The sequence below is a fragment of the Blennius ocellaris genome (assembly GCF_963422515.1).
Source record: "Blennius ocellaris genome assembly, chromosome: 5".
Classification (NCBI taxonomy): domain Eukaryota; kingdom Metazoa; phylum Chordata; class Actinopteri; order Blenniiformes; family Blenniidae; genus Blennius; species Blennius ocellaris.
In genome coordinates this window covers 8,070,348-8,089,733 of record NC_137654.1, presented here as the reverse complement: position 1 = coordinate 8,089,733, position 19,386 = coordinate 8,070,348, and positions in this window count along the sequence as shown.

Genomic DNA, 19,386 nt, shown 5'->3' with positions numbered 1-19,386 from the left:
CACAGCTGTTTGTGAAACACACACACACACACACACACACACACACACACACACACACACACACACACACACACACACACACACACACACACACACACACACACACACACACACACACACACACGTAAACACTACAATGGTTGTTATTGTGAATATCCACACACAGACTGGGATTCAGCTTGTATCTTAATCTCCAGTCAGTTATACATTTTTGACATTAATCAGTCCATCAACCTTTCTGACAATTTCTGCCGTTGCAGTTGTTGTTCTGGGGAAGAAACAGAGAAAAGGATGATACAGAGAGACAGATTGTTGGGATTCAAACCCTGTTTTCTGGTCGGGGGAGGGGAACACAAGCAAAAACCAAGCAGCAGATTGTCATGACAAAGTCATAAATCCTCTCACTGCAGGTGCGATGGAGACGCCACAAACCAACATAGTTGATCCTGGTTTATTATTCCCCAGCGAGGCCTGTGAAAATGGAAAATAAGCCCCAACAAGGTTCATTTTGAAGGAGATGATGGATGAGAGAGTTCCTGAAGTTCCAGCTGTGTTTGCAGCTCACTTCACGTATTGTACCTTCTCCTCCACTGACGTGGACTTTGGCTTTTTGGCAGCAGCGTCGCCACTTTCCCTCCTTTTAGATAATGAAAGTATCTAAAGTTTTTTTATTTTTTTTATTTAAGCCAGTGTTTCGAACTCTTTAACCTCCGAGCCGAGCGCCACGCGAGTGCAGATGTATATTTTGGAATCCATTCAAGTGGTTTCACTGTGGTTGAAGGACCCATTTGCAATATATTCCCTGTGGGTTTTACCTTCCAGCTGGACGGCGGCAACAAACGAAGCCTCCGGTTGTAGGTTGTGGTGTAACTCGCAGTGTCAGTGTGGATGACGGCCCGGCCGTCCGGCAGAGTGGAATCACAGGCCCGCCCACTGCAGACTTGATTGGTTCATTTTAATGACAGGCCCTGCGTCGTGTCATTGATGTGGCGCGACGAGCCAAAGCATCAAACCAAGCCGCCGAGATGGTGCATATGGAAGCAGTCAGAGTGTGTACTGTAGAGGGGCAATAAAACCCCTCATCCACTCATTATTACCACTATCGCCTTTTGATGTGTTCGTGTAATTCCTCTGTATTTGCGTTTAATAGTTGTCGTCTCAGCAGCTCTGTGATGTTGTGGCGAGCACCGCTGACTCCCACCGAGAAGACTCGGGTTTAACTCAACCAGTTTGCATGTTCTCCCTGGATTTCTTCTTCTCTTTCTGCGTCGCGTTCGTTCCTCAATCTAGACATGTGCGCGTTTGGCTTTTGTTGATTACCTAAAACCATCCATCCATCCATCCATTGGCTACCGCTTTATCCGGGGCCGGGTCGCGGAGGCAGCAGTCTGAGCAGAGTTGCCCAGACTTCCCTCACCCCAGACACTTCCTCCAGCTCCTCCGGTGGCACCCCAAGGCGTTCCCAGGCCAGCCGAGAGACATAGTCCCTCCAGCGTGTCCTGGGTCTGCCCCGAGGCCTCCTACCGGAGGGACATGCCCGGAACACCTCCCTGGGGAGGCGTCCGGGGGGGCATCCGAAATAGATGCCCGAGCCACCTCAGCTGGCTCCTCTCGATGTGGAGGAGCAGCGGCTCTACTCCGAGCTCCTCCCTGGTGACTGAGCTCCTTACCCTATCTCTAAGGGTACGCCCAGCCACCCTACGGAGGAAGCTCATTTCAGCCGCTTGTATCCGGGATCTCGTTCTTTCGGTCATGACCATAGGTGAGGGTAGGAACGAAGATCGACCGGTAAATCGAGAGCTTCGCTTTTTGGCTCAGCTCCTTCTTCACCACGACGGACCGATACAACGTCCGCATAACTGCAGACGCTGCACCGATCCGCCTGTCGATCTCACGCTCCATCTTTCCCCCACTCGTGAACAAGACCCCAAGATACTTGAACTCCTCCACTTGGGACAAGGGCACTCCACCGACCTGGAGGGGGCAAGCCACCTTTTTCCGGCCTAAAACAAGTGTGGGAATTTAAAACAAAAAATATAATAAGGCTAATGAGGAGACAACTTCTTAAAGACGGCTCTCACAGTGGAACTTTTTGAAAATGAACATCTCCATGTAGACAGAGGAATCGTTACCATAGTATTAATGGGAAACTGGAATGTGTGTGTGTGTGTGTGTGTGTGTGTGTGTGTGTGTGTGTGTGTGTGTGTGTGTGTGTGTGCGTGCCTGCCTGCGTGCGTGTGTGTGTGTGTCTGTATTTCTGCTGACTAGTATGCCCTCCATTTTGTGTTTTTCACAAAATTCCCGTCCACTTTGACTGCACAATATGTATTGCAAAAATGGTTTGCTGAATCGTTAACAAAAGTCACAGCTCACGTATTCCCAAAATTTCAGCACTTTTTGATGTGCTTTTTGTGCACGCACTCCCATTTTCACCAAAATCACCCTTTCTTTCTTTTTCTTTTTTTAAAAAAAGGAAAATTAAAGGGAAAAAAACCCAAAACCCACTAAGTCAAACAAACTGGAACTGAAAATATCTCAACAAATTCAAATACCCCTTGTGTTGACTTTGTTACGACCTTCCATCTACGGACGATTTAAAATGGTCCTATTAAACACCTTTTCAACACTTTCACATGGGTCTTATTGGACCATAAAACATTATATTCAAAGTTTATTGCCCCAAACACAGCTTGTCCTTGATTTTCATCCATTTGAATGTTGGATCATGTGAGCTACATTCAGAATCTGCTGTGTCTGTGTGAGCTGGACACAGCCGACTCTGTGCTTCTCCACTGTGGCTTCATTTTTTTTTTCTTTTTTGTCGCTGATGTCAGCAGCATCTCCGCTGAAGAGGCGTTAATAGTACCTCCTCACATGGTGACGCTCCTCCTGCCGCCACATGGGCCGTAAAACTCTGAAGTCATTCTTGGCAGATAAACGTCCTCCGGTTGAGTAACGCTGTTAAATACCGAACGTCTGGCCGGCCAAGCAGGACTATGTTTATTTTCTGTGCCAACGTGTCACACTGAGCAGGTGCTTCATACCTGTTGAACAGAACAGATGCGTTCATAAAATGCACGACTGCATTAGTGGGTGCACTCAAGGCCTTGAGATCAAGGGCTTAATCTTCCTTTTTAAAGCAACGGGGATTTTATGTTTTTCCTTCTATTGGGAATCATCAATATTTGTGATGGGTGAGATTTTCCTTCTTGACGAGACGGAATCTCGAGGACTGGATTACATTTAGCATCCACCACAACCAGAGTTCACTCCAGAAATGATAACAGAAAGACTTCAGCCTCAGAGGCTGCCAGGTTTCTGTCCTCTCCTGTTTCTGCCCCTTCTTCGTTTGGTTAAAAAATTTTTTATATCGAATAGGATGACATAAAAAAAATCAATAGCTGATGACATGACAGGGTAAGAGAAGCGACTTCCAATACGCAACTCTGACAAACAAAGAAAACTTTGCTGCTTATACTGGTCACCGAGACCATATATCTAATTAGCTTAATATAATAAAGATGACTTATGTCTGAATCTGGTCCTAATTAGCGCCTCTTTCAATCTTCAGCTTCTTCTGGGAAGGATGTGCTGTGACCTATCCCATGACCTTATCTACACCCTTTAGGGCCAGCTGCATGTCACAAAACAGAATAATGTGATAGTAAAACGAGGAATAACATATATGAGAAGATATAATAAAATACACTTCAGAAGACACAATGGAAAACAGGCGGTACGAAACAAAACAGCTTCCTCACAGCACACATGGCGGTGAAGGAGTTGGCCAGTGGAACAAATCACTTGGTGCAGAAGCTGCTGTGTTGAGTGAATTGTACATATTAACTCAAGTGTTCACAAAGCAGGATAACATGTTGGTGTAACACATTCATTTTCCAAAGGAATGCTGCTCAGTAATTACTACTATGAAACCTAAAACACACAAATTGAGGCTTGAATGAGATGATTGTTTGCCCCATATTGAAAACGCTGTGGATTCTGGTCTTGGCCATGGTTTTCTGTGTGCGAGCAGGTTTTTCTCTGGGGATTTCGTTTCCTTCAAATTTCAACTGCTTCTCTGTGCTTGTCTTGCGATAGCCTGGTAACCTGCGTCTTCATCCATTGTTAGCTACGATAAAAGTTACTTTTTCACCAAACTGTTTGGAGGTTGAGCCCGATGAGAGCAAAATTCATTCACACCGCAGGTCTTGATGCTTAATTACATTTTTTTTTTTTGCTGGAATCAGATTATTTGAGTCATCAGTTCAAAATGGGATCGTATGTTTACAGGCCGAAGATGAGCTGAAGTTACGCCAAGCTCGCTATTGACAACTCATTGTTTACAGCCCAAACAACGTAAAACCCTCACACCTCAGTAAAAAGCAGCCCAAATCTCAGCCTGTGTAAGAATCATAGTAAAACCTTTAAACTGTCATATATGTGACAATGAACACACCATAAACACACAAAAGCACGAAATAAACAAAGTTAAAAGGTAAAAGAGTTTGGCTGCCTGATTGAGGGATGTCGCCATATCTGGCAACGCTGGTCAGCCTGGAGACCCTTTTTCAGACGGCTGTTAAATAAGAGCCAACAAATACAGACCCTGGTTGAGGTAGGGGGTAAGAAACAGACCCTGCCTCCTCCCCAGTCTGTTTGCATCCCTTTTCACGAGAGGCTCATTAATGAAGACGTTGGTACTTTTGAGTTTTCCTTCCCTGTTTTGGCAGGTTGATGAACCGGAGGATTAATGTTGTCGTTTCTCTGGGGCAGAAGGAGGCATGCTTCATATCGCCCATTAACGATCAGGTCGTTATTCTTTGGAGTTCTGCTCCAGCGCCGCCATTCTGGTCTCGGCGTTCTGGATCCAGAGAACTTTCACTTCCTCCACCAGCTCCAGGAGGTTTCCTTGCTGCTGCTGCTGCTTCTCATCATTACTTCTTTATTAAAGAGTTTTGTTTGGAGGACTAATAACTTCCATATTAAAAGATTATTATTGCAACAGCACATCATCGGTCAGAGAAAACTGAACTGCCTCCCGGCGGTTTAAGTCCAGCTGACGTTCCCTGTTAATGGGCCAACAATCCAATGGTTGGTGAATAAAGCAACTTCACTCATGTGTCACAGGAACACGACAGTAATACAACCAGATGTACATTATTGGGCAAGGCAAGTCTTTTTTGTTCTGCAACGTTCAGACAAAAGTAAATTCACAGTGCTTTACAGGGAAATAAAGGAGAATAAGACCAGATTAAAACAAGGCAGCGATTCAGGCAATAGTGAGCTGGTAACTTTACTAGTCGGTCGGGCAGAGGTGGCTAGAATAGGGAGGTTATGATTGGATGTTTGCAGGTTCAGATCCAGGCAGGTTATTACCCTGAGCAAAGCCCCTGATTCCACCTCCTCCCTGAGACCTGAGCTGTGACACCCCACCGCTCCAAAGAACAAAAGCTGCTGCACTCTGAAAAAACAAAATCCTTGCATTCTCTTCTCGTCCTCGTTTTTTTAGCCAATTTACTCTGTAACGGCCTGTTTCTAGTTTTAGACCTGACAGAAACAAGATCAGAAAATATGATTAACAGCATATGAAGGAATCTAAGAGAGTTTTCAAGCCAAGAGAAGATGACTTCTATATTTACAGTTTAGTCCTAAGACGGTTCCTTTGCATTGTGGTTCACGGTCAGCCTTTACAGCCAAGAGAACGTCTTTATTTTTTCAAACCGTGCAGGGGAATTTAACAGAGCCAATAAAAACATCCACTGCACTTTAACTATAACATTGATTTATGTGACCTTTCCTGGGATTCCTTCATCTTGCTTTTCTGTTCTCCCTTGGACTCTTTGACATGAAGTGATTTTATGATTTTATCCACAATAAACAGCAATTTGAATGCCTCATCTTTAAAGCCTGACATAAGATGATGTTTTTACGTTTTCTTAAATCATGTGGAGGGGGAAAAAAGACATTTATGCCCGACTGCACTTGTTGTGCACCCGATAATCTTTTCAAGTGACTCTTATGTTACAGTTTGATTTGCAAATATGACAGCTCAATGAAACAGTGATACATTCATTTGACTGAAACACACATCACATGCTCACAGGGATGAATCCAAATGAAGGAAAAACAAAAAAATCATAAATCATAAATGCGACATAACCCACAGTAAAGCATAAATGATTTTATTTAAAAGCCATGCTGTCATTATTTTGAACGTTCCATCAGATTTTTGTTTTTGTGATTGCAGATCGTTCTTTTGACCGGAGGAGAAACAGTGATTATGTTCAAATAGATCACACCGATACTTATACAGTACAGGACCATACAACTACTGCTTGGATCCTGTTTTACACCAGTGACCATCAGCAGTCATTTGTGCTGTTTTAAATGCCGGTGTGTTGAACCTCGGGATTGGTAGCTTGACCAGAGAGTAAAATATAGGTTTCCTTGACCCTTACAGCTGTTATTACCCTGCCTTTGAGAGTTGTTATTACCTCGTTCTAATGAAATGTGTTTTTATAAATACACAACATATTTGAATTTTCCTGACATGCTGCAAACAAATCAAAAGCATTTAAAATGGTCCTTTAGTAGCAGGGAGTCCCTCTACATTTACATGTAAAAACTTTATTTAGTGTTGGACCAGATAAACATCAGGAACCTGGTATTGTATAATATGGAGTTGTTGGCTCAATGTGTCTGTTGCTCTATGGTTCAGGGTTCAGGTTAAAAAAAAAAAAAAAAGAAGACTAATGTATGCGTCATTTTCTGATGACAGTTAGTTGGGTTCAGACAACCAATGAAACTTTGAGTCAAAACACATGGGTTTGTTACATGATTACAATAATTAACACAATGACGTTGTCCTGCAGAAGCTGTTTGGTTCAGTTTAAGAATAAATTTACATTTAGTTGCAATAGTTAAATAGTTAATAAACACTGCAACGTCTCAAAGACTCTTTGTACACTAACATAAGTCTTCAAATGTTGATATTCACTATTGGGTAGGAGATTAAACACAAATTTCTCAAGATAATATTTTGAGGACATATCCCACTGGACAAAAAGTGGTCCAAAACATGTCTAAAAGACATCATCTCTATACATCCAGAAGACGTCCTCAGATGAGACAGAATGAAGGTTATTTTTAGAGGTTTTTCCTGGACGTTGTATTCAAGTCTTGTCTGGACGTTAATGAAAACAAGTTTCTAAAGAACAAGTCATCAGTGTATCACAGAAGTAACTTAGCATTGCCATTTACAATCACGTTCACGTTCTTAGAAGATAGAAGGAAACCCACCCATCCGCAAAAGATATATTTTATTGTATTTTTTTTTGTTGTTGTTGTTGCTCTTTTTAAAGATTTTCTTTGGATTTTCCTGCTTTTGCCATTTTATACATCTGGGCTATTTTAGCCTCTTTAGCCATGTAGTGGTTCATAGCTACTGTGCGTTTCCCAATAGCTACAACACTTTTCGACTAGAGCAGTTTCAAAACATTCTGAAAAATTTATTTTGTCTTCTTTTTTCTAAATTTTTCCTTTTTTTTGCTTTGATTTCTTTTCTTTTTTTTTTCAATTGTTTCCATTTTTTCAAATTGTTCCCATTTTCATTTCTATGTCTTTTCCCCGATTCCTTCAGTTCTCCTTAAATGTTTCTAAGTGAGGAAAAACATCCATATATTAAGCAATGCGGGCCCTTTCTGGAAACTCATCCCAGCCTGAACAAAAGCATATTTAAAGATGTTATCAACATCATCCAGGGTGGTTTGTTTAGTGATGAAATATTTTGAACCCATCTGTTACAAAGTAATACAATAAAAGAATATAGCAAATATTTTTCATCGTGTATTAAGCTGACATTTGTTATTCCCCCCCCCCCCCCCCCCCCCCCCCCCCCCCCGAGTGTAAAACAATGCAGGAAGTACAGGCTAATGGAAAATGAAAAATCGTATTCCTCTGAATGACGGCTCATTTCTTAATCCCAGATGACTTTTGCGGAACCTTAATGGGCCAATGGTCACCAAATGGTTTGATGTCTATAACAACAAACACAAAGCTCTTGGTCGCAGGCTGGTCGTTTCCACCGTCACCAAGGAAACTTTCCACGACGTCATGGCTCGTGGATGGAGGGTTTCGTAGCTCTCCAGCTGAGTTTCAGACTCACATTGAAGGTGTTTTGGCTTCTTCTGCAACAGCAGCACCTTCGTAAGATGCTGGTTTGTTGTATTTTGGCAGTTTTGAGCCACATCCAGGGAGCTATCTGAGTAATTTCCTCTAATTCAGCATTTAAACGCGAGTCATTAGAACCATAATAGACTGTTTTTAACAATAATAGCCTGTGCTTAACTTCTCTGTAACCTTAATCATAAAGCAATTTCTTTACCTATTACCCCCTTATATTTGTGTCACTGAAAATTCAAAGACTACAAGTAAGCAGAGAAATTGTGCTTTACTGCCATATATTACCCAATGCACTGGCATGTCGTTCCTCCAAGAACTGCCAGATGTTGAAAATGTAACTTATCTTTGAAAAGGGAGCAGTACCATTAAGTCATTTTACATTTTTGACAGCTCTACAGCCATAAAATCAAAATAAATCCAGTCAATCTCATTATAAGAGGGTTACAAACATGTAGAGTTGTATATTTTCCATTGATTTGGTCCCACATGATGAGATTCCTCCCACAAGCATCATGTGCTTCCAAAGACACGTGCACAGACAGTGATTCATGCTTTCCAGTAATGGGCCTGTAAACTTCTTTTAACGACCTAATAGTATACTGTAGGGTCACTAAGCATCCAGATCAGATGGAACTGAGACTGGGGGGAGGTGATCTAGTCAAAGAGCCATAAAACCCCTTTCTAAAAACAAAACACACTGTACTTTGGGCCTCTCTTCTTGTTGGGGGCTTCGTGAGCTAAAGAGCCTCCTGCTTGACATACAGAATTAAATGGTTGCCTGCCAAAGCTTACAAATCAGAGTCCTCGGCTTTAATGCAAATAACTTGAAAACATTTTGTTTTGATTTTGATTTGATTTTCATTGCACTCTGGTTTTCAAAACTGGTCTCATCTCCAGGCTAAACACGACTAAAAAAGGTAAAATGGCTCAGTCATCAAGGAAAAAAGAAAATGAAAACTGAAAATGAAAAAAAAAGACAAAAAACAAAATTTAAAAAGACAAAAAAGAAAAAAAAATCAAAAGGAAAAAAAAAGAAAAAATGCAGGTATAGCTTAAACTGTTAACAACTAAAGCAGGAATATCCACGGGGGAAAAAAACAAACCTTTAAAATGTCTCCAACAGTTGAAAATGTAATGAAATATATCTAAATTGTACCAAGGAGAGTCGGGAAAGACTGCAAGACCTCTGAAATGCTCCATCAAATAAATGACCTTCTAATAAAGTCTGCATAGAAAAGTCTGGACGGGGGAAATTAGGTTTTGATTGTTTTTGCATTTTTGTTTCAGAAAAGTTTTGCATTTGGATGGCAACATTTTGAAAACCATGTGTGTTTGCACAGAAACAGCCGAAAACTATGTAGTTTTCATGTTGGGCCACTTATTATTGTTTTCGTTGTTTTTGTAATGACACCACACACATGCAGGAAGACAACAATACGCTATAAACAATAACAATGAGAGCACACAGACAATCACATGGTTGGGAGGATTTTACTTCATCTGGCGACGTGGTTCTGTCTTTCTCCACCTCACAGAGTTCTAGAAGGTAACACCTACCATTGTTTTAGTTGACACTAATGTCTTACCTCCTACACAATAGTGTTCTAAAACAATGGGCTTCACACCCTTCGTATTAACGAAGAGGGTGACACCCGCCATTGTCTGATACTTCCAAATAGTTCTGATCCTTTGAGGCTTTCATTGTGACCATCTCAAACCTGATCGTCTCATGTGGTGAATAAAGCCTGGTCTAATTGGTGTTTATCTTTCATCTCACATTACATCCGTGAATATTGAAAGGGTTAACACAGTATTACCTCTTATAATCAGAGGCCTGTCCTCTTATTAACCTCTGTCCTCACATTCACCTCAGGTACTTTCGGTTTGAAGAACCGGCTCAAACCAGCTCTTGTTTACCCCAAAAACTTTACCTTTGCCATGACGTATGCATTGACTCATGTAGAGACCACTATCTGACTGTGACCAATCACAAGCATGAAATACCTTCTGAGACCAAATAAGGGGTCCGCCGAGGTCAAGAGGTCAGGTTCAACTGTATAAATCTTATGCTCCGTCAAAGTACGAGGCTTCTATTCTGTACTCTTGTAGTGCATGTATGGTTGCCCTGAATGCATTCAGTACAATAAAGACTCCTGCAATTCATCCAGACAACGGTTTGACTCTTCTTCATAACCAAACGGACGCGCGGAATTGATGATAATTCCAACAATTTGGTGACCCCGACGTGATGAAGAGGTAAATACTTCGGATGAAAATCTTCTTCACACTGATAGACGATCTTGGGCCGGCCACCTGAATAAAAGGTAAGAAGGTATTATCCTTCAAAAATTCAAGGTCCTCTTCCAGTGTGTTGAGATAAGTAATCTGTAATTTTGATAAAATACTGTTGTCTGTTTGAATGGGAAATTGGGAAATAATTTGTATTATGGGTCGCCCAGCAGTGGGCAGGAAATAATTACTGTAGATCTTGACCAGATTATTGTGTGAAATAATTTGTATTATGGGTCGCCAGCAGTGGGCGGAATAATAACTGCAGATCTTGACCAGATTATTGTATGACCGGCCCGTACGCGGAGGGCAGGAAAAGATATCCGTGTTGCGAGTCACGGTCAGACTCAAAATAATTGTATTCGTGTAGAAATTTGGGCTTGAAGTTACGTGACGGCTGGGTCTCGTGAAGTAAAAAAAAAAAAAAAAAAAAAAAAAAAAAAGAGAGATAAGATGGAAGGTGAATTTGACAGGGAAGAGGACTGGTTCGACATATATGATGTTGCAGAAAACGAAAATGGACAGAATCTTGAAACACAATTCAAGAATGCGGTGAATATATATGTGGGTAATTATACCAAGAGAGAACGAGATAAGGTTAGAAAAAATGCAGAAGATTGGTTTGAGGAGATGGTAAAGGAGGTTGGATATCTCGGAAGAGTTCAAGTAAATGTTTGATGGGAATATGCGGTAAAGCTGAACAATGTTACTTGAAAAAGCTGAAATCTTTGGAAGAAAAGGGACTGGTCGGATTCTCTCGGGGTGCGAGAAAAAGGAGAGTATCGCATAGTAAGATCAATGAGTGGAAGGGCATTGTGAGGAATTTATACATGACTGCACTGGTGTGTGAAAAAAATTATAAGAGAAAGTCAGATGCAGAAGTGAAAAAAATTGAAGACTCAGGGGGAGAGGAAAAGAGACGGAGTGAGAAAGGAGGGGGGGGTCCCCTCAGCGCGCCGGCTGTCTGTCTCAGTGAGATTCCTGCTTTTAATGTTGATGCAATGCCTTCCTCCTCTGGACTGTACCCCACATTACCTGCACCATACGTCAACATAGATCCTCCACCTCAGTATGAACTACCACAGTCAGACATTCCACCCAATCCGTTCAATCCATTCCGAACCACCTGCATGCCCACATTTGAAATTACGAGTGGAGTGTTAAAAGGAGAACTTCATGACAAAGGGGCTCCCACGGGTAGATACGTGATTGAAAAGCCACCAGTTCAGCCAAGATCAAAGCTTTCAGCCGATCCAATTTACCCATACCTACTGGCACCGACCCCAGATGCCAAACCCAAAACACGAGACAGAAAACCATCAACCCTGACTTCTCCCCAGACCTCCTATCCTCTTGACCACTTTTTGGCCCCGACAGCGTCTTTTGACAGCATTCCTGACCTCCCCCCGTGCCCCCTCCCCGCGCATTCCTCCCGTCCCCTGACTCCCTCTGACAACCCCCGCCGACTACAACCACCTCTGACCCCAGCGCTCACACCATCACAATCCCAGACTGAAACTCCACGTAATCGACCAGACTCACAGGGACTCCTTGCTTCATTACAGCAGTCATTGCGGCAACGACGGGTTAGGATGAAGCAGCCGGAGACTGACGCAGATAGCGACAATGACGAACAAAGCACAGAATGGGGAGACGATTCCCAATCTACATCACGCACACCACGGCGACATGACATGAGTCTCAGAAAAAAACAACCTGCAGGCGACAAAGGTAGTCAATTTCCGCTGTTCACAAAAATGGGACCCAATGGTCAGGTGAGCACGTACAAGGCCTGGACTTTCTTAGAAGTACAGGGCATAGTGGATGCCCTGCCTCCCATCGCGGAGGGGGGCCTCCGCTGGTTGAATGGGGTACTGAAACATTGCACCGGCATGACACTTGCATGGGGGGACATGAAAGGAGCCATAGGCAGAGCTTGCACTCAGACACAGTTTGAAGCAGTGGTTAGCCGCTCAGGCTTAGGAAGTCTGTCTCTCGATACTCAGTTGACCACAACATTCTTCACTTCCCTTACAGCAGCCCTCGAGGACGTCTTCCCTGTTCCTCCCTGTTCAGTGGAGGATCTCACTTTTGAACTAAAAAACAATGAGTCCGCTGATGAGTTTATACAACGAACGGAGAGTGAATTTATTAGTAAAACAGGTTCACACCCCTCAAAGGATGCAACCACCGGACTAATGTATAAACTAGGAGTAGAGAAGGGACTCCCGTTACAGGTACTTACTCAGCTACAAGACGACCCCGAACACAACGCCCGTCCGTTGAAAACATGGAAGTTGCACGTCACACATCACTTAAAAAGATATGTAGATCAAAACCGCAAGGAAGGCAAGGAAACTGAAATCCTTCAGAAAAAATTGCTTCACATGCAGCTAAAAAAGGAACAGAAAGTACAGGCTCCAGTTAGGCCTAAAGAATCCCCTCCGACCCAAATTGACGATTCAAGTGCTTCAATAATACCTGTGATGTCTAGTGTGATGTTTCAGGGTCGCGGAGGTTTTGGTGGACGGGGAGGAGGTCGTTATCCGGCGCCACAACGACAGATGACACCTGGAGGTGTTGATTACAGCACCGCCGTCTGCTGGGTATGTGGTCAGGTTGGCCACATCTCCCGGAACTGCCCGCAAAACAACCAGCAAAGGGGGAGAGGCCGTGCATCTGGCTGGAGAGGTCCTCCACGGATGCCGCCACTTGGTGGTCAGAATCAGGTGATGCAACCTCATTTCATGCCACCACAACCGTCATGGCCGACAGGCACATGGGAGGCTCCTGCCCAACAACACATGCCCCCGCAGCAACAGCAACCGCCGCGAGGAGGCAGTTATCCACAATGACGGGGCCCGGAACCAGTTTTGGAGCCTGGGTTGCAGGAACCCAGAGTTCTTATGACAGTCGGTGAACAACAATTTTCTTTTATGGTGGACACAGGTGCTGGAACATCCACTCTGAACGAACTGCCACGCCAGGCTGCTCTCTCCAAAAGATCTATTGAACTCACTGGTTTTGAGGGTCAATCAACTTCCTGCAAATTCACAAAACCCCTCCTCACAAAGTTGGGTGCACAGACACACTCCTGTTCTTTTGTATATGCTCCTCAGTGTCCAGTAAACCTCCTGGGAAGAGACCTGCTGGCCGTGTTCACACCTTTGCTGAAATGCCATTCTGCCGGCATTCAAATGACATTGCCTGATGGAACTGTATTGAACTGCTCAAATGATGTGGCTGCCCTTATGCTCCCGTTGTGGGAAACCAGCAACTCGACTCAAGTTGCTGACATCTACTGGGCTGCTGTGCAGATCACCGCACCAAACTGGAGGTCTGTCAATGATTTTGTCAACAGCTGGACGCCATGGATGATGACTCTCTCTCCCCTGAGACCTCCTCCTGACCCTCTGCATTGCACTATGTACTATGACAGATGTGATGACACTTGTTATTTGGATGCATTTGACAAATCTCTTGCAGACTCGATGGACTCCATGACCCCGACCTACCTGGTAGTAGGTCCGCCGGGTGCATGTTTATCCATCTCGCTCACAACAGAACAACGGGAGTGGTATATGATGCGGACACCACCCCCACCCATGGTACCCTGTGCACCACACGTCACACTGCTAATTAGCCCCAAACACACCGCCAAAGATCTAGGGCCTTTTGCAGCAGACTGTGAAAAGACCACAGACTGGTGTACAACCACCAGATTGGACCTTATGTATTCTAAATCCTTGCAGGCTTATCGCATCCCCGTTCCCCCACATCTCACAACATTCTCTGTAATTTATGAACATCATCTTCTCCCACGATCACATGGCCGTGAAACCACTGACTCCGAACACACTGCAACGTTGTTGTCTTCCGTGCCCGAATCTGTTTGGTCCACAGGAAAAGACGATGTCGGACATGTCCAGACTACTCCGGTGACCTGGAAACACGACCCCACCCCGGTGTGGGAACGTCAGTATCCGATCCCAAATGAAGCCAGGTTAGCAATTCAAGGTACCATCGATAACCTTTTGATGGCTGGCGTACTCCAACCAACGACGGAGCCTTCTCCATGGAACACGCCATTGCTTCCAGTAAAGAAAGGCCCAGGAAAGTACAGGATGGTCCATGACCTTCGAGCTGTGAATGCGCACGTAACCACGCCTGTTCTCCCAACCCCTAACCCATTTACTGCCCTGTCTCAACTGACCCCTGAACACAGATTTTTCACTGTCATTGACCTTGCTAATGCTTTCTTTTCGGTCCCTATCTCCTCGCAGGTTCAGCCCATGGTGGCATTCACGTGGGAGGGAGTTCAGTACACCTACACGCGTCTGCCCCAAGGGTTTGTTCTGTCTCCTGGCATTTTCAATGCGGTTCTCCGTAAGGTTCTGTCTCCTTTGTCACTCTCGGAGGGTGTCCTCCTCATCCAGTATGTGGACGACATCCTCCTGGCTGCACCAACTGAAGAATCTGCTCTAACTGCAACTCACAATCTCCTACTTCATCTTAACGCTTCAGGTCTGAAATGTTCCCGTGACAAAATGCAATGTGCTCGCTCACGCGTGACTTTTCTTGGACGAGAAGTCTCCTGTAACGGCTCTGGCATGTTGTCATCTCACCGCTGTGCTGTTCTTTCCCATCCTAAACCTGAAAATGTCAAACAAATGCTTTCTTTCTTGGGTTTGTGCAACTTCTCCAGATTCCATGTCCCAGACTATGCGGAACGCACACATATCTTGCGGCGCCTGGTAAACGAAAAAGGCATGAGAAACCTTACTGCTAAGCTGGACTGGGACATACATACTGAACGAGCGTTTGTCTCGCTTAAACAACTTCTTTCTTCTGCTGCTGATGCTGCTCTCCCTGACTATACACTTCCTTTTCACCTTGATGTTTCAGCAAAAACAAACAGTGCTTCTGGTGTGTTGCACCAGAAGCAAGGGGGAGAGAGAAAGGTCCTAATGTACATCTCCACACCATATGAACAATATGAGGCACGACACGCCCTGTGTGAAGCTCTGGCATCAGCAACAACTCGATTACTACAAAAAACAGCTCATGTTGTTATGCAACATCCACTGACTATACACTGCTCACATGAGCTAGTTCAGTTAGTGGACAGCAAAGCTTTCACAATGACATCAAAACGACAAACAGACATTGACAAAGCGCTGACACAACCACACATCACATGGACACATGAAGGAATCAATATGGCCGACGCTGTGTTGGAAGGAAAACCACATAACTGTACAGAACTGACTCTACGAGAAAACAAACTCAGAGACGGACTGCACACGACACCCATCCCAAACCCTGACCTCACACTCTACACCGACGGGTGCTGTCACAGAGATCTTACAGTAAACGAACTAGTTTCAGCATGTGCAGTGGTAGAACAGGAACAAGACACTGGCTATTGGTACATAAAAGTAAGCAAAAAGATTGAAGGGAAACAATCGGCTCAAAGAGCAGAAGTAGTTGCAATGTGCGAAGCATTGGAGCTAGCTGAAGGTTGCACTGTAAATATTTTCACAGACTCAGCTTACGTTTGTACAATAATACATGTAACCCTGACAGAATGGATCAGAAATGATTTTGTTACAGCTGGAGGTGAACAGGTGAGACATCTCCCAGACATACACCGACTTCTACGAGCGATAAACCTACCAAAAGAAGTGGCTGTTGTTAAATGTAAAGCACACACAAATGGGATAGATCCCATTACCCGAGGAAACCGTGCAGCTGATGAGGCAGCCAAAATGGCTGCCGGGTACCAACCAGCTGACACCCAGATGGTTCTAAGAACCTCAGAAACACTTTCTGAATTAGAACCTGAACAGGAACAGCACCAGGTTTCCCCGGAGGAACTATCCGGCTGGATATCAAAAGGTGCAAAGAAGGATGAGAAGGGCATATGGAGAAAAGACGGAAAGATTGCAGTCCCACAATCCACATTGATAACACTGATACATGAAGCACACAGTCCATCACATTCAAACCTGAAGGAAGTTTGGAGGAGGTTGGAAAAATGTTGGTGGCATCCCTACATGTTGCAAGTATGTCAAAATGTGTTGTCTGAATGTGTGACGTGTGCACTGTACAATTCCAAACCAACGACTAAACCAGAGCCTGGTAAAGGAGCTCAGACCCAGGTAACAGAACCAGGACAACTTGTTGTAATGGATTACACCGACATGCTCATTCCAGTTAATGGACAAAGGTACCTTCTGGTACTAACAGATGCCTGGTCAGGGTGGCCAGAGGCATATCCGGCTCGGCGTGAAGACGCCAGCACAGTGGTTAAGTGTTTGGTGAACCATTACATCCCGCAACACGGGTTCCCCAGAGTGATACAATCAGACAATGGAACTCATTTCAAAAACAAACATCTTCAATTAGTGGAGAAAATGTTGGGACTCAAACATAGGTTCGGATCGGTTTATCATCCCCAGTCTCAGGGACTGGTGGAACGGATGAACCGCACTCTGAAGGACAAACTGGGAAAGATTGTTCACTCCACCTCTATGAACTGGCTGCAGGCTTTACCACTGGCACTTATGTCAGTCAGAATGTCCCTAAGTGGGACAAGGACACAGACGCCTTTTGAGGCATGCACGGGTAGACCTTTTCCAGGTCCCCAGACTCGACTGGTAACGTACACAAATGAAAAAATCAATGCACAAGCGAGAGAAGTTGCTAATCAAGTCTGCAGACTCTCTGATCTTCCAGGTGACCCGAAACCAGACGAGGCTGCAGTCGCTGACGTCACAGGACAACCAGCCCTGCCCAAAGGACAGGTGTACCTGAAATCCCTGAAACGAAAGTGGTCTGAACCTCGCTGGACCGGACCATTCGCTGTCACCGAAAGAACCTCCCATGCAGTCCGACTCCAAGGAAAGGGGGACACCTGGTACCATCTATCCCACACGACAACGGCGCTTCCCTCTTCGGCTGAAGAGACCGGACGCCGTGAAACACCTGCTGACCAGCAGGACCGGACCTCCTCGGCTGAGGAACCAAAGACCACCTCAACAAAAGAGGCAGAATAATCCTCTGGTGGCTCATCAAGGATCAGGTAGTCCACCCTGATCCTCGGCGGGACGAGAGATCGGAAGACGCCCCAGAAAGGAAAAGGTGCAAGACCTCCCTTCACCAAGAGAGCGAGAAGGAGTGCTCCTCTCCAACAAGTGGTGTGCCAAACCACCTCCATAGTTCTCTCTCTCTCTCTCTCTCTCTCTCTCTCTCTCTCTCTCTCTCTCTCTCTCTCTCTCTGTTTATTCCGCTATTGAAGTATCATAATCATGTTTGAAGTAATTACTTGAATATAAGGTCTCAAAATGATGTTTTGACAGTTGTGATTGTTACATTTTTGGACAAAGCCCAAAAAAGGGATAAATATATATATTTTTTTAGTATCTTTATTTTTTAGGCACATTTCCTTGTGTTGAGCTTTGATAAGCTCAAAAGGGGGATTGAAAGGGTTAACACAGTATTACCTCTTATAATCAGAGGCCTGTCCTCTTATTAACCTCTGTCCTCACATTCACCTCAGGTACTTTCGGTTTGAAGAACCGGCTCAAACCAGCTCTTGTTTACCCCAAAAACTTTACCTTTGCCATGACGTATGCATTGACTCATGTAGAGACCACTATCTGACTGTGACCAATCACAAGCATGAAATACCTTCTGAGACCAAATAAGGGGTCCGCCGAGGTCAAGAGGTCAGGTTCAACTGTATAAATCTTATGCTCCGTCAAAGTACGAGGCTTCTATTCTGTACTCTTGTAGTGCATGTATGGTTGCCCTGAATGCATTCAGTACAATAAAGACTCCTGCAATTCATCCAGACAACGGTTTGACTCTTCTTCATAACCAAACGGACGCGCGGAATTGATGATAATTCCAACAATATCATGAGGAGCATGAGGAGGAACACCTGCCTTCAGAGAGTGACCACTTAACTTGACTGAAAATCATAAATATGGCGCCTGCATTCCTCCGTTGTTTACTTTCTGCTTCCACGGCCTGCAGTTAATGCAAGGTCCTGTCTGTGTGTTTGTCATCCATAAGTACAGTAATCATGTCAGTTTGATTGAGCATTTTAAGCGGTGAGATGTTGACATTTGGGACTCTGCATTACCTTTCGGTCGACACGTGTTTGAGAGCAAAGCACACATGAGGGACTACTGCAAATTAGCCTGAGTGATCAACAAACAGACTCTAAACACCAAATCATCGCTCTACATTTATGTTGTTACATTTACAACATAAATCAGTTGTATTTCTGTTTTTGGGGGGGTATTCAGCATCATTCATGCCACCTGACCTAATTTCTGATGCATGATTGTAAATTCAACATCAAATTTGATGAATTTATTGAGTGAAAATGTCTGTATAATTACAGTATTTGATCAAGAGTGACACAGCGGTGACCTATTTTGAGGAGGGCGTCTACGTGGAAGGTCCAGTTGTCACACAGTGGTGATTCAACGTGTTTCTCTTCTAGTGTGAGCCGCTGCAGCACACTCCTCGGAAACAAGCCGATATTATCCAGGCAGTGTATTACAGACTTCCCTCGCAGGCTTGTGATTAAATCTTTTCTCAGAACTTCAAAACGTGAGTGAAACTCACATGGGGTGTGGGGGGGGGGGGGGGGGGGGGGGGGTAATGTCCCTGCATGCTGCACAGCCTGCTCTGAGGCTCTATTATTCTCTCTCAGTTTAAGAGGAGACGACTCCACGCCGGGCCGCTCCATCCCGGCCCATCCCTCCGCCACAAACACAAAAACCATCCACCGAGATCAAAGTGCGGCAGTGACGCTAACCGCGAACCGCTAACCGCTAGGCTCATCCTCCGAGGCACAACTGCAAACGTTTACTTTCCCATCACTCGCTAATTTAATAGAGT